Raw genomic sequence first — 12901 nt, 5'->3', positions numbered from 1 at the left:
AATCAACAAACAAAAGTAGGGCCTCCAGGGCAAGACAAACTACCCTTCCAGCTGTGACAACAAGGAACCAGTGGAAATCTCCTTTTGCACGACATGTGCAGCTCCCTCTGATTGGCCAAACCTCCACATGTGACAAAGAACAGGGATAAGTGCACTCTGTGTGAAAATAGAACCATCTCAGGCCATAGCATTAGGAAAGATGGCTGAGAATAAGCAGTAGTTCAACCTCCAAGCTGGGCCTTATGTGTACCCCACACAAAACAAGATGCCACAACGTAGGACTGGTGGTGTCTGTTCTGTTGTTAAAGACACCCTGGTGAGGCCACACTTGGGAAGAACGTGACCTAGACATCAACAGATCTCCCTTGGTCCCACTGAGCAGCTGTGCAGCTGAATGTCCAAGACCCAATCCACACAAGGCTGGCTGTCTTCCAGCCAATCGGTGTGCAGTCTGTGTTCCTCCTCAGAGAGTGTAACAGTTAGTGCCTTTCAAGGAAACTCCAAGGCCCCAGAGAAGGTGTTGTCATTTCAGGTAAATAAAACTATAGGAAGACCTTTTCGGACCTTCTTTTGTTTGTCATCTCACTGAGAATTTGAGCAGCCCTTCCCAGACCATTCACCTCCCCCATCATGCATGCTCCATAATTGGACTCTGATATTTGTGAGGAAATGGGGAAAATATTCACCCTCATGTTAATGTACATCAGCAGGAGCTCAAGCAAATCACCTCGCATGGTCAGAGACGACACTTTTGAAAGTGACGGCAGGGGCATGTAACAGTGAGGGTTGAGGAGCGGCACTTATTTTGACTTCAAAAACAAAGCAAGCTTTCTTTGTTTTTGTTTTTGTTTTTTTTTCCCTCTCTGAAGCGTGATATGACCTTCAGCGGGGAGTGCTCCCTGCAGGGGAGAGAGCACGGATTGGGTTGTTGTGAGGTTGCATAAGAAACAAGGGGGGCCTATTGTTTTCTCCTGTGTTTGCTCTCTTTCTCTCCTCCTCTCCATCCCTCCCTCCCTCCCTCCCTCCCTCTGGCAGCTGAGCGGAGCCGCCCAGCCACCAATGTCAGATGTGCGAGGTCGTCTCATGACTAGAGAACGTCACGGAGGGTGCCGGTCAGTGTGGGAGTGAAGGCCGTGAGCTACAGATGAAACCGCAACAGACTGTGTTTAGAAAAGAAGCCTGACAGTCCCACAGAATGGCAACAAGGTGGATTAACCAGGCCGTTTGACCCACTGCCCTCAAAAACATGGGCTTGTAGTTCAGGTTCAGTTATTTGACCTTTTCCTTGCTAATGATATGGGGGGGGCGGGGCTCCTATCAAAGGATAAACACAGAGAACCAAAACAGAGACCCAAAAATAGGACATCAAGGTGCATAAAACAAACAAATGCATGCACACATATACACAATCCCACACAGGCAAATGCAAATGTGGCCTCCCTAACAGTACAGACCCGTTCACTAATACCTACTAAGGAGGGGGGGGGGGGGGGTTCCAGGGGGGTTCAATATGTTTGTAACCCAAACACCGGCTGATCCCTGATCCCCACAGCTCTGATATTGAACAGCACCTTCAAGCACAATGCTAATGCTGAATCACTTCAGTACGTGTCCAGGTGTATACGAATGATGTAAAAATGCAAGCTGTGTAAGTCACGAGTAAGCACATCTGCTAAGGGCACTGACTTAGCAAATGAAACCATTTGTTGCTATGCATTTGGGTAGGAGATATCCTTATCACCATAGCAAATTGCTGCACCTTTGGGTTCAAAATCTGGGATTTGAACCCACTAACCCCTAGTCACAAGTTCAGTTCTTCAACTGCTACAACACACAGTCATCCATGGAAGACCATCATGCACCTACAGCCTCCTGATCCTGCTGAAGGTCTCTCTCTCACTGTCTCTCTTTCACTTGTTAACCTTATGCCACTGTCCTCTCCAACACCAGTGGAGACACCTGAGCATGTGGCACGCACGCACACACACACACACACACACACACACACACACACACACACACACACACACACACACACACACACACACACCATAAGGTAACACACCAGTCAACAAATAGTGACAGAATTCCGAGAGGGAAGCAGGACGTGTGTGCAAACAGAAACTAGCGCACAAACAGGCTGTAGATGCACGTGTGGACACGTCAATCTGGACACACAAGGGCGTCTCACTCATTTTCTTCCTCCTTCTAGCTCAACGTTGAAGCAGAACTGCCTCTGTTTGCTTGACTGGAAAAGCAAACTGATAAACTGTAAGAAAAGGAGTAAAAAGGAAGACAAATATGGTTGCCAAAGGTGACAGGCAACCCTTGACCTCCCATCTAAAGAGAGCAGGTTGTGGCAGAGAGCTGACTGCCTCCCTCTGCCTGCATAAAAAAACAGAGTATCCCATGGAAACTGAGAGAAAACTTAACTTCCCCCCCTCAAATCACATTCTGACTGATATCAAGATAACGATATTGATGATGATGATCAGATTGATGATAATAATAAGACAATGAATTCACTCTTGTGACATGAAAGAGAGCAGAGAGACAGGATGACCAGGAAGAGAACTAAAGGGAGAGGTCATGGTGAAAAAAGCTGAGCTGAGGTGGGTCATTTTCTTGTGAAAACAAAATGGCATATCAGAAAATCTTAAAATAACGTACTACCAGGACTTCAAACAAGGGTAAGGCACGTTGATCCAAACACTCAGACACTGAGGGGCTTATCTGAAGGGTGTGGAACAAAAGGCTATGTCCCACAGCAGTTAAAGTCATTATGTAACTCTGCAATTGCAAATTAGGGTCACATGGCTTGTTTTTTTTTTTCCTTTTCATTTTACGATCACACTGTCGTGTTCCTGTGCAGGCATTCTCGAGTGAAAGGGAGATGTGTCTTGAATAAAATCAAAATTCTCATGCATCCTCCAATGGAAGAAATAGATCTTGCTATGTACTACACAATGCATATTCTTGTAGTAGTAATAGTAGTAGAAGTAGCAGAAATGATATGACAATAATAAATGCAACAACAATGTAATCAAAAACACACTGGAGCTACATGGAGAGACAAAAATACAAAGAACTGCATGTATTGCCATGAAGAAGTGCTGTCCTCATTGGTCACCCTGTTGAGCTGGAGAATATTACATAATCTATGAGTGACACTCAGCATAGCTGATATCACATACACTCTGTCCTTGGCTGGGTGATTTGTGTTTTTTTTTTTGAGGCAATTTGCATCTGCTGCTTTCCCATTCAAACACATCACAGCCATGACCTTTTGTGCCAGTGACAAAACGACAAGCAAATCTATGGAAGCAGGAACTTCTCTGTGAACTCATACTTTCCAGAACTTTCCCCCTGACACACCTTTCCGAACTCTCACCCTCTCAAAGTCCACCCAGAACTTCCCAGAAAATCCTCTTCCTCACCACAGGTGTACTGCTTTGTGCGCATAACACTGAGACTTCAGCCTGTGCCACCATTGACAATACAAGCTTTCTGATTTGCAGACTGGTTCTGAATATTTGTGAAGGGGTGTGGCCAAAGACAGAATATCAATAGCTAGCACAGCAGCATGGAGAGCACAGCAGCCTTCTATTAAAAAGCAGAACTATCAAGACATGGACTTTAGGAGGGACACAGTCAGTCTCTGGCATCTCCTTCCAGAACCTTCCAGGAGCAAGCACACCCAGGTGGTCACTGGAGAGTAGCAGCATTGGGTTAATTATAAGCTTCTGCCATGCCTCTCTGAATTTCCATTTTCATAAACAAGAAAGTCACTTACATGCCGGATTGAGCAGCTGTTAAAATCGCACAGGTTCGCACTGGAAGTCAGTGAAGTCTTTGGCCCAGCATTAAAAGGCAGGTTGAGCTTTGTCTCATGGCACCTGGCTCTGACTAAAGGTCAAAGGTCATTTGAACAGAGCTTACGGCTTGCTGCCAGAGCTCCAGGTCGAAGCTGCTTTATATCAAGACTGTGCAATTGCAAGGAGGACGTCGCAGACACAGCATTTTCACGAAACGGACTGTTTTGCCGTGACAGGGCAGTCTGTCAAGAAAACAGATGCGCTGTTCTCTCAGCTGTGCTGCCGAGGGCCCCATTCTGGCATACCAACGAGCACACGACACAACGTTCCACTGACGTCCCTCTAACACTGTAGCAGCTCTGCCACGCACAGTGCAGTTCACTGTCTCTACTGTACTGGTGTTCTAGAAAGACATTGACTGGCCGCGCACACGATAGTTTGGATTACATTACATATTTTCTTTGCAGACACCCTTACCCCTGAGTCATTTGCATGGCCTACATTTTCTACTTGTCATCCACTTTTAGAGCTGGATATTTACACCTTCCTGAAGGGCAAAACAGCACAGCCCCACCTGGGAAATGTGCCTGGAACCTCTAGGGTACAAATCCAACTTTCTTACCACTACACCATGCTGCCAAACCAGAAAAAAATTTGAGGGGGGGGTCTGGTCACTCTCATTGCCCATTTGATACGGAGTTTCATGGAAAAAAGTCACCCCTGCTGTTTGTTCCCATGGAGAAACAACCCCCCCAGGCTGTTATAAAGCAGGTGGCATCACATTCACATACAGACAGACTGATACACCAAGTTCAGCCAACTCCTGACAGTGGATAAGGCAGGCTAATGTATACCACTGGACATCCCTCGGGACCTGAGGGGAAATATTTCACATCTACAGCCTAATAGAGTCCAATGCAGAATGTTCCCCGGACAGAACGACATGAGCAGGGGGCAGCCTGCCAGCCGGCCAGATTGGGAGGACAGGGAGGAATGTGACACGTCACCGCAGAGACGGCGATGAAGGAGCCAGGCGGGGCAGCACTGGACACTCACTTCACAAGGGAGTGGGTGCATGTTATGTGGATATTCATGATTGGATGAAAGATTTAAGGTTTCAAAAAATATCAAAAACAACAACAACAACAACTCCATGACGTCTTTGGAGTTTTGGAGACATGCCAAACAAAATGCAAAGTCCTGGTTGAATCTTGCATGATTTGATTTCTTCTTTCTTTTTTTGGGTGGGGGGTGAAGGGGGGGTAGTGGGGTTGCCTCGTGATTCCGCTTTCCCATGCTGCAGTGGAAAAACAGCTGACTGTGTTTTACCTCAGCATTAAGGCATAGTGATCACACTGCCAGTGCTTCCTGCAGGAAGTGCTTCTGCAGACCGGAGGTGAGGGCAGGCTGACGGCTCCTTGGCGAACCTATTCCTCACGCTTACAGAACTACTGATGTTTCAGACATGTGACTCTGAAACACATCCTCTGGACTCGGAACAAATGAGGAAAACACCGCGTATGCCACTCACAGGGAGGTGAACTGCGCTCCTCTCCTCCCGTCTCCGCAGACTGAGCCACGGAACATCCTAAATATACCTCACCTCAGGGCTTTCGTCTATTTTAACGCCTGACCTATGGCAGGAAAATGTGGATCAACTTGTTCTTTTGGTGGCAGAATGTGCGAGGTCCCTCTTCCTCAGATTAGTGTAACTGCATCTGATGAGAACCACATCCAGCACAGGGCAGATATCATTGGATTTAGCACAAGGCCAGACGATGGCTGCCCTGGTCTCCAGGAGGGAAGTGCACACTGCAAACGTTGATCTGAACATACCAGCGCAGAGCATCCTCTCCCTCTCCTTTGGGCTGCTGAATGACAAATAAGCAGCTTGAGCTTCACCTACCTCCAATCATTCTGTTTAGCAAAACGGCATTTCGGTAAATAGCCATAGCCAACTTCTAGAAGATACTCAGTGACTTCCTCTCTGTCTACCATTCACATGAACAGCCTCTTGGAATTTCCTGTGCTGTGGGAAAAAGAACATTCTAATTGCATCAAATTAAATGTGTACAAAACTTTTTTCCTGAACAAAACATGGCCCTTAAGCATTTCCCCCGCCATTCCCTCAAGGGGACACAGAGAGAACCCAGTGTGCTTCTCCCACAGTCTTTAACTGATTACTATTACCTACAAGCTTCCTCCTAAAATGGATGTGGAAATGGCACAATAACACAGTTCCTTATAACATACCTTCAATACCATTGGGTGATTCTCACATGGCTTTCTTAAAAAAAAAATTGCATTCCATTTGAGTCAATGGTGTCTTCTCAACTACCTTTGCTGTTGCCACATGACTTGCATGGCAGATGCCTGTATCCATACATATCTCATGCAATTCTTGTACGTCAGCTATTTTTACAGCTGGATACTTACTGAGGCAATTTGGGTTAAATACCTTGTCCCATGGGTAAAGTAGTGGTGGTCTTCCAGGGAATTGAGCTGGCAGCCATGGGTTACATGTCCTGCCCCTTACCACTATGCTACACTGGATTGGCAGTTTTTGGATTCCCACACTTGGCATGCTTGACAATCTCTACCCTACAATATTAAGTATCCAATCAGCAGCCACACAGCTCAACCAACGGACCCATGTAAGAATCAGGTCATCAGTGAGATTATGACGTGAAGGCACAATCCCTCAATTATAACTCAAAAATGTTACCATAAATTTATGGTAGCTATTTGGCCATTTGCCAACAAGGTTTAAAGTAGATCTGACAACTGCTAAATGCTAATTGCTAATTCTTTCCAGGAGACATAGTCAAGGATTCACTGCTAAATGCTTCAGAGAGGAGCTTGTAGAGCATGTTTATCACTGGGCAACACCTCCTACCAGTGCTAATGTGGAAACAATGGTTAATATTCTGCCTAGTAAACTCACCCCCCCCCCCCCCCCCCCCCGCCACAACCATGGTATCAGAAACAAATGAAGGACACTGTAGATATTACTATGAATGAGGACCAGTGACACACCAAATTGCTCATGTCCTGCATAATGACACTACTTGGTGTTATAACCTCCAGGCAAAAGGTTGGACTGGATCCAACAATCGGATGACAATAGGACATCCCAAACATATTTTTGAATCTTATTCTCCAACAACCACCAAACAAGATCAGGGATGCACTTATTCTGTGTTTCTGAATGGATCTAAACAGTCTGTAATGCAAAAGCACACACTCCTGCCTGTGTAGTGATCATAGCGTGAAAACAACCGTTTTCAAGAGAATCAAGAGAAGAGTGTACTTTAACTTTCAACTTCCATTTTACAGAGTACTCCAGAGTCTTTCTCAGGATGCAGTATAAACTGTTAAAAGGTGTTAGGCTGATTCTTTAGTTTTAAATATGTTTATCAATGGGGAAGGGCTCACAAGATACTGCCGAATGCCCAGACTGCCAATCTTGTCGGGCGCTACCTGAAGCCAGTCTGAAAACAAGTTTGTTTTTTAATACTTGTATCTCAGTATCGTGGTAAATACTGTGACGCACTCTAGTAAGTATTGAATTAGTGCATATCTATGTCTACGACTGAATAGACTCAGTAATGTTTGTTGACGAAATAATATTTAATATAATAAGGCATATTTGGCATAACAGATTAAACTTAAATAAATGAACCAATTTCTTCATTTTGCCACACTTCGAGTAAATCCAACGACAATACTTTCCTGCAATATGACGTAATTTTACACATTTTCAGATTTTGATACCCGGTTCTGTGATGTGCGTGAGACAAATTGTCTATCACGGCGCAGAATGGCAACAGAAATGCCAAAAACTTGCCATAACGGAGGCTAACCCAGAATAAAATAAATAAATAAATAGAATAAAAACATTGCGTTTGTTTAAACAACACGCCAACCATGTCATATGGACCACTGTCAAACAGATAACGTGCATTATGATTCACACGGAGAAATAACTTTTTCCCCTCCTTAATCGAGACAGTACACCAGATTCGGGCTATGCCAAGGCTAACGAGGGAACACGGTCGCCAGCTGCTGTAAAGTAATTAGCCAACCCAGCCAGGAATAATCCTTTGCCAAGCAATCTAAGGTGAAAGTTTTCACGGCAAACATCGCAAGGTGCGTCAAGCAGGCAGGTGAGGCTGGCAGTTATTGGTTCATAGATCCTACCCGTGAGCGAGTAAAAATTCTTGAAACGCTTACCTTAGAAACAATTCGCCTCCGTGTGGAATAAACAGATGCGTCCTCGATTATAAAGAGATGTTCTCCCTTCAGATTTCCAAGGTTGGGGATACTCCAGCAAAATGTGTTTCTGTAAACGATTACTGACTGAGTCGCACTGGTGCAGTCCCGTTCGCAGTATCAGCGCAGTCGAACAGCGAGTCCTTGCTAGACATTCCGAAGTCTCCGCCTCTTTGCGCGCACCATGGCCCCACCGCACAGAGTAGTGCACATCCTGCATGCGCAGCAAGCATTACAGCAGGAAGAGCTTCAAGGCCACCTGCCGGCTGACGATGCAAGTGATGCGTGGTGATGCAAGCAGTGCCCGCAGTCCGTCAGCTGGGGGAAAAGCGCAAGTACTAGCGAACCGAGCGACTGTGGCTTGGATTGATTCGGCGGAACAGATTCGCTTTCATAGTTGTGTCTGCAACTTGGCTCACCGGTGGCTTACCACAGGAAGCAGATGTACAAAGGTACCCCTTTCAACGACAAAGGTTATTAAAGATTTCAGTAATATGCAATGTTAGATTTAGTTTTGGTTGTCTGAAGACTCACACTGCTGGCCAGTAAACTTTGAAATACAATTGGTATCTCATGCTACTGACCCACCAGTCTTAACTTCTCTCACAAGTCAGTAATGTTGCCAGAGTAAGTCTGTTTGATGATGTAGTGGCTATAGAACTGAAGTGGATGCCAGATCGTGAGTTTGAATCCCGTAAGCTTACACTCAGTAGAGCCACTGACATTGCCTGTTGTCTAAAACAATAATCAAACTGACACCATGATGCAAGACCAACCTAAAGCTAAGGATACATATTTTGAACATGCCATCTGATCCACTATATCTACCATCTTAATTTTGTTTTCAGGTGTGACATTTTGATATGTTCTGGAGGGTGAAGGCCGGGGGTAAAGGTTTGATTACACTTTATGGCATGACACCTCATGGCCCAGAAAACTTCAACTTGTCAGGAGTCTTGGGCTAACCCAGGTTCTCCTGACATGATGTCACTGATTGCAGATCAGAAAGGCTGAGATGATTTTCACAATAATTAATTGACTAAATAATTTCCCCCCTCTCCACTATCTGATGTGTGGTGAGTCTTCTGGTGCAAAATTGCTGGTGTGCATAAACCATTTGGATGCTACACAGTGGTGGTGGTTGAGGTGGGCCCCCCATCACTGTAAAGTCCTTTAAGAACATTGAAAGGTACTATAAGTGTAATCCATCTTAACCAATACTTTTTTCTGAGGAGAGCAATGTGGTGCCATGTAAGGTTAACCCTGCTGATATCCCCTGATTTTTTAAATATCCTATCCTCCTCAGTTATTCATTTCAACGAAAAATCAGGTAAATTATCCCTGATAGCATTACAATGAACTGGGCAACAAAGCGATGTGAATAGGTTAGGCCTGCACAACGCCTTGCCTGAAGGGCCAATGTATGTGCTGTGTTTCAGCTAATGCCTGCAGCTTAAATTGCTGCATAGTTCCATTCACCAGCACAATTTCACTGCTATTTGACCATAGTATAATATTTTAGCTAAGGATACAGTGTAGCTGTCTGTCATTCATACTGTCATTCATGATTTTATTACAAAACATCAGATCAAGCCAGTGACTGTGATAATTAATAGAGCAGAGGTTGTAACAAAACCCAGAAACAACCTTCTAAGGCCCTCCTCCTGCAAGCGTTATATGTATCAACATTTCTCTAATGGTAAGAACAGGAGCTCTTGGATTTCATAGATCAAATGATCTTTTTGGAGCAATTCCCCAATTGCAGGAAATTAATTTTTGAATTAATATTAATTTTTAATTTTTGAATTAATTTTTATACAAATCTTGATAGAATTTTCAGGGCTGATGTAGCTGAGCCGCTAGAGTCAAGTAACCAACTCATGATTACATCTGATATATAGCGGCAACTTGAAGCCACCTCCTCCAGCAATAGGGTTTTTAAATATAGACTGAACTCAGATTCAGTGTTAATAAGATGAGAGAAGATTCAAGCAGCATTGACTTAAAACTCATAAACTTTCCTAAGTTCTCGCTCAATTAGGCCCTTAAAGTATGACTAAAAACCTGAGTGTCACCACGCCTTTCCTATGCGCTTCTCTTAGACTCACTGTTCCCTGGGTCTTCTGTTCTGTAAAAGCAGAGTCTGTTTATCGAATTATTCCTCAAACATTTTTAGATGCCTTACAGAGAATAACTCAATTTGTTCAGCGTCTTATCTTGGTAAGCTATTTGAGGATGGGGCAAAATGTTCTCCTTTTTCCAAGAAAGGAGCACAGTGTGATGGCACCCAAGGGAAGTTTTTTCAGAATTTCAGAGTAGTTTGCTTATTATCTGACATTAACTAAACACTACATTCATGATATAAGCTCAGATTTGCAACATCATAAGCATACACCATATACTTATTATGTTCCCATAGATTAGTTATGTGAATTACAATCTTATATGACCCAATATTATTATTTTTTATAAAAGCACAGCAGTTATATAACACCAGTAGTGCAACTTGTGATATTTTCTGTTGTCAGCTTAATCAGCAGTCCAGCAGACAGCCCCATAAGGACAGAAGCACATCCCAGTCTCAAAACAGACTATTTAGACTCCATGCACTGTACACTGTTGTGTACACTGCTACTGCCTTTTAAATTTTAAACCCTCTTTCTTTACGGTTAAACTCTTGATGAAAATTTAAAAAAGAGAACAGGTCAAACACCACAGGTTATGAAAGATGAAAGATCGATCCTTTTAGTGGGATTAAAAAAATCAAAACTATGAAATAACACATATGGAATTATGCACTGACTAAAAAGTGTGAAACAAATCAAAACTATATTATATTTTAGATTCTTCAAAGTAGCCAAAAATATTTTTTAAAACTAATTTTGTTTTTGAAAGAAATTCTTACATGGGCATCAACTTAACTATTTATATTTGTCAAAGAAACAAATTTCAAGCATTTAAGTTGTTCGATTCACATGTCTTTTGACTCATTCTGTACATTGTCCCTTTCCACTCTGAAAGAGAGAGTGGAGAGAGGGAGGGTTAATCTTATCAGTTCTTCCTTTAAATACTGTTGCAGACCCCGATAAGTCAAGTCAAAGTCAAAGTCAACTTTATTGTCAATTCTCCAATATGCACAGGACATACGGAGGATTGAAATTGCGTTTCTCTCAGGCCCACAGTGACAATACAACAGTTCGACATAACACAGTGACACTGAGAGACAAGAACAAGAATTTTCACAGATATACAATAAACACAAATGGCTCAATAACACAGACATAAATAAAATGTGTGACATTAGAGACAGAACAAGCTACAAATATTTACAGCAAGGGCATCAGGGCACATGGTAGGTTTAGAAATATAAAAATATAAATATAAATTCCACAGGATATGTAGTAGACTGTTATATAAGTAAAGTGACTGTGCAGATCTGTGTGAGTTTGTGTGTGATTAATGTTGGGAGTAGGAATGGGTGGAGAATAGTCCAGGCTTCAGTTGGGGGGGGGGGGGGGTTTCAAAGTTCAGTTCTGTGTTGGTTGCTGAGAGAGGGAAGAGAGTTCAACTTCCTAACAGCCTGGTGGATGAAGCTGTCCCTCAACCTTGAGGTACGGGCCTGGAGGCTTCTGAATCGCCTCCCCGATGGGAGGGGACTGAAGAGTGTGTGCGATGGATGAGTGGGGTCACCAGCAATTCTCTGTGCTTTACAGGCTAGGCGTGTGTTGTAGATGTCCAGGAGGGAGGGGAGTGAGGCACCAGAGATCTTTTCTGCTCCATCCACTATGTGCTGCAGGGTTCTCCTGTTGGCGGTGGTGCAGCTTCCAAACCACACAGTGATGCAGCTGGTAAGGATGCTCTCAATGGTGCTACGGTAGAAGGAGCACATGATGGGAACTGGGGCTCTGGCTCTCCTCAGTCAGGAAGTAGAGGTGTTGCTGAGCTTTCTTGGCCATGTGGTGTTGTTTGACCAGGAGAGGTCCTCTATTATGTGCACACCCAGAAACTTGGTGCTGCTCACCCTCTCCGCAGCTGCACCATTGATGGTCAGAGGATGATGCTGGGTGTGCTCTCTCCTGAAGTTGCTGTCATGCTAATAAAGCCAGCCTGAAAATCTTCAAATCTGTGATTTGACCCTTTCACATTTTAGGCCTTAAAGACACCAACAACACCCCACCCCTCAAGAACTCAAAGAGAGCACGATGTTCTGTCACATGATGTCCATGAGAAAGACCGGGAACTCTGTGGAAAGTGCTGGTGGAAGTGAGCCTGTTCTACAAACACCGCCCCCCCTTTCTGCTGCCCCCCTTCCTACACACACACACACATAGATATGGAGAGCCCTCTTCCTTCTCTTTCTAGAAGTTGCCAGGCCCTGCAGGTCCCTGTCACAGCTGTCAATGGCTGTCTCCACACACTCCCTCCCCCCTGCCCCCCATAAGGCAGGGCAGGCATTTGCTGTTGAGTGTTCAGCTGTCATACATATTCCTTAAATAGACCAAGGGTCAAACCACTCTCGCAAAAAGGGGTGACCCGTTGTCTCCGTAAACACATAGAAAAAGTGCCCCACAATTATTTTGCCAATACATGATCGGGATAATGGCTGTTGGCCTGGGGAGGCTGATGGAGGTGGTTTGGGTGAAGTTTTTGGCAGTTGGTAAATTAAATCTCAAACAGGTGGGTGAGGTCAGGGCCTAACACTCCTAAGCCCGGACCCCAACCCCCACCCCCCCCCCCAGCACCCCCACCCTCTATGATTGTGCTGAGAAGTCCCACCCCCTGGCTGTTGCCCACGCCACTTAGGTATATAGGGT

General features: G+C 44.4%; 1 protein-coding gene across 2 annotated transcripts in view; it reads right to left on the bottom strand.

Annotated features, from left to right (window-relative positions):
* The window catches only part of pip5k1bb (phosphatidylinositol-4-phosphate 5-kinase, type I, beta b), a 43855-nt gene extending 35612 nt beyond the window's left edge, over positions 1-8243 (bottom strand). For both annotated transcript variants that reach the window (XM_036527377.1, XM_036527378.1), the window contains exon 1: positions 8049-8243. The gene's annotated coding sequence lies outside the window, so the exon portion shown is untranslated. The remainder of the gene's footprint in view (positions 1-8048) is intronic.
* Positions 8244-12901: the final 4658 nt, after the last annotated feature.

The sequence above is a fragment of the Megalops cyprinoides genome, chromosome 4, assembly GCF_013368585.1.
Source record: "Megalops cyprinoides isolate fMegCyp1 chromosome 4, fMegCyp1.pri, whole genome shotgun sequence".
Taxonomy (NCBI): Eukaryota; Metazoa; Chordata; class Actinopteri; order Elopiformes; family Megalopidae; genus Megalops; species Megalops cyprinoides.
This window is presented reverse-complemented; position numbering and strand designations above follow the sequence as displayed.